At 39.1% G+C, this 3745-nt stretch overlaps 1 pseudogene; it reads right to left on the reverse strand.

Moving 5' to 3' along the window:
- Positions 1 to 432: 432 nt before the first annotated feature.
- LOC101670223 lies at positions 433 to 2034 on the reverse strand (annotated as a pseudogene).
- Positions 2035 to 3745: the final 1711 nt, after the last annotated feature.

Raw genomic sequence — 3745 nt, forward strand, 5'->3', positions numbered from 1 at the left:
CTTGAGAATTTTCTGTATGTAAGATCATATTGTCTGCAGAGACAATTTAATCTCTTCCTTTTTGATTTGGATACCACTTATTTTTCTTACCTAATTCCTCTGGCTACTATTTCCAGTACTATGTGGAATAGAAATGATGAGAATGGGCATCTTTTTTTTTTTTTTTTAAAGGGTGGAATTTAATCTTTATTTACAGGACACTGCAAGATAGGAGAGTCCACATAGAAATAAGAAACCCACTGGGAGAAGGAGCTTCATACAGTTTTTATAGATTGGAACTGGTCAAGTAGAGTTTTGTTATAAAAAGTGCTACAATAACAAAACACATTTAAAAAGAGTACTTAGTAGAGAAACAGTAAGACAAACTTCTACCAAACAAAGCATACCACAAACAACTTTCTGCATCACAACAAACAACTCTCTGCATCGGTTGTACAAGCTAAAAGTTAAAGGTCCCAGCAGTGCCATCCTGAACCTGGAACGTATAGCCTTCAGAGGTAGTTTCTGGCACAACATTCTGATCTTCCTCTTCCTCTTCCTCTACAGAGAAATACTTCTTAATCAAGTTCAATGAAGCTTTGTACACAGACTCATTTTCATGGTTTTGTAGAGCCTCGATTTTGTGCAAACCTCCACATTCTTCAATCATTATACTAAGTTTCTCGGTTTCACCTAGTTTCTCAGCAGCATGAAAGATGTTGGAAATGGCATCCAGAATGACCAGAATAATTTTGGTATCCTTCACAGTTAAGAGGTTCATCAATGGTTCTATTATGCCACAATGGACGAGGTATACAATCTGTTCAACTGTCCCCCCACTTGTATAGTTGGTCACAGCCCAGACAGCTTCCTTTTGTATCTTAAAGTCTGCCTTAGAGAGAACACCAATGAGGAATAGGACTAATCCGTGATTCACAACTTGCTGTATCTGGTCCTGGCAGCCAGCTGTGATGTTTGACATTGTCCATGTGGCTTCCTTCTAAATATTAGTTTTGGGGTTCATTAGCAGGCTGGGAAAGACAGCAAGCGCTCCTGCGTCTATTACAACCTGAGTCTGTTCATCTGTCCCAGTGACAATATTCCCTATGGCTCTTAGCGCAGGAGTCACAATAGGCAATTCAGTAGCTCCTAGAAGCTTTACAAGCTGGGGCACAACTCTTGTTTTCACCACCATTTCAATCCGTTCGTTTGGACCATCCGTCAGGTAGGAGATGGCCCAGCAGGCATCTGCCAAGACCTCTGGATCATTGTGATGCAGGAGACGAACTAAGGTAGGAAAAATCTGACCGACGGCATCTAGAGGGCGTGCGGGGTTCTGGTTGCGACAAAGGTTTGAAAGTGTCCAAGTAAGGTTACGTAAGTAGCCACATGCTAACGATGACATATCAGGAACTGCGAGGAGAGCCAGAAGCGAATCAACTGCACCATACTTGATAACCAAGTCTCGAAAAACGGAACCGTCCCCTGCAATGTTTCCTAGAGCCCACACAGCCTGTTCGCTGATGTGGGCGTGGGAAGATGCCAACAGGGAAATGAACGCTGGGATCGCGCCTCCATCGACCACAGCCTTGGTCTGTTCTGAGGTCCCGGAAGCAATGTTGGTGAGAGCCCAAGCGGATTCAAACTGAATGGGACTACAATCAGTTCTGCCCAAGAAGGACACAAATTTTGGAATCAAATCAGCCCGAATTATGTTGTCTATGGGGGGCTGCTTTTCCCAAGAAAGCAGTTTCCTAGCAGCGTGAGTAGCCTGGAGCTGGCTTTCCAGATTGTTGCTATGTATGCCCTTGACAATGTCATCAACCAACCTATTTACAGTGCCCTGGTTGTTGCGGTTTTCCTGCAGTGGAGAGATAGCATCATCGGGAAAGAGCCTACGTTTCTCCTTTTCAGCATCTGGTCATCCTTCTTCGCTTTCCTAAGCTCCACATTAACTTCTATTCGACACCGCCTCATTTCTGTACTGTCTTTCCCCTTGTTCTTGAATCTGTTAAGGCGGGCAGCTGGTGAATTAGCATTCTTGTTGGTGGACATGGTTATGAGACTAAGGGAGAAAGCTACACGGCCGGCTCAGGCTTCCACGGGAGGCGGTCTGGGACGCACAGGCTGCAGGTCAGCTGCCCTCAAAACGTCCACCACGAATCACCCCACAGACGGTGTGGTCGAGAATGGGCATCTTTATCTTGCTTTTGAGCTTAGTGGGAAAGATGTCAGCTTTTCACTATTGAATATGATATTAACTGTGGGCTTGTCATATACAGTCCTTTTTATGTTGGTATACATTTTTTCTATACCGCATTTGTTGACATTTTTTATCATAAACAGTTGTTGGATTGTTGTTTTTTCCTGCATTTATTGAGATGGTCATATGGCTTTTATCCTTGATTCTGTTATTATGGTATATCCTGTTTATTTAATGTATACGTTAAAACATTTTTGCATCACAAGAATAAATTCCATTCAGTGGTGCTGTATATCTTCTCAGTGTGCTTTTTAATTCTGTTTGCTAATATTCAGTTCAACTTTTGCATTTATGTTCATCAGTGACATTGGCTTACAGTTTTCTTATCTTGTAATGTCTTTATCTTTGGTGCCACAGTAATGCTGGCCTCATAAAATAAGTTTCAAAATACTCCTTCTTCTTTACTTTTTTGGAAGAGCATTAAATTTTCTTTAAATGTTTGGTAGATTCACCTGTGAAGCCATATATGAACCGTTAATTGTTGATGATTGTGAATAACGTGATGTCTGTGATTATACTTTATAGCATAATGTGACCCAATAAAACTTCATGCTATTCAACTATTTTTTTAAAAAACATAAGATCTTTTTTTTCTTTTATGGAAGGATACAGTGTTCAATTTACTTGTTTTTACCATTTTTGTAGGAATTCACAATTTCTTATTTGAATACAGAGTATTTTAGTTATTTTGTGTATCTAATCTTAGTATAGTCTATAGAATGCCATATAGTGTATTTTAAATTATCATTTCAATCAAGTTCATTTTATTAACTTTCCTCTTATTCTCCATTATCTGAATGAGAAAGCGTATGATATATTCAGTTAAGCAATCACTGAACTTTCAAGAATCTGCATTAAATAAGATCAAATATTACTTTGAATGCAAACTTCAAAACACATATTGAGATAGATGACTTCACTCATAGTGAAGTATATTTAATAAAGCTCACAAAGATTTTATCATATAAATATATGATGAGAGCACCTGGGTGGCTCAGTGGGTTAAAGCCTCTGCCTCCGGCTCAGGTCATGATCCCAGGGTCCTGGGATCGAGCCCTGCATCGGGCTCTCTGCCCCTCGGGTAGCCTGCTTCCTCCTCGCTCTCTCTGCCTACTTCTGATCTCTGTCTGTCAAATAAATAAATAAAAAATCTTTAAAAAAAAAAAAGAATTAAAGATAGTACAAAAAAATTTAAAAACTATATGATGAAATATACTATTTAAGAAAAATACAACTCACTTATATTATCTAGGAAAGTGTCATAATTATGCTGTGGAGTAAATGATTTTTTTTAATGAATAAAAGGCCTATTTTTCCATGAATTTAGAATATACCAAGGAACTTATGCTAGATAAGAAATAAAGTAAAAGATAATTATTTTTCAGAGTAATAAAAGAAAAAATTGGCATATATGGGCAACTGGGAAAAGGTGGTGGAAGAACAGAGCAAGAAATATGGACAGTATGTCAGATCTGGACTGTAGAGGAAGGTGTCAGCAAGAAA

Source organism: Mustela putorius, unplaced genomic scaffold (assembly GCF_011764305.1).
Source record: "Mustela putorius furo isolate JIRA1106 unplaced genomic scaffold, ASM1176430v1.1 tig00003927_pilon_pilon_pilon, whole genome shotgun sequence".
NCBI classification, from domain to species: domain Eukaryota; kingdom Metazoa; phylum Chordata; class Mammalia; order Carnivora; family Mustelidae; genus Mustela; species Mustela putorius.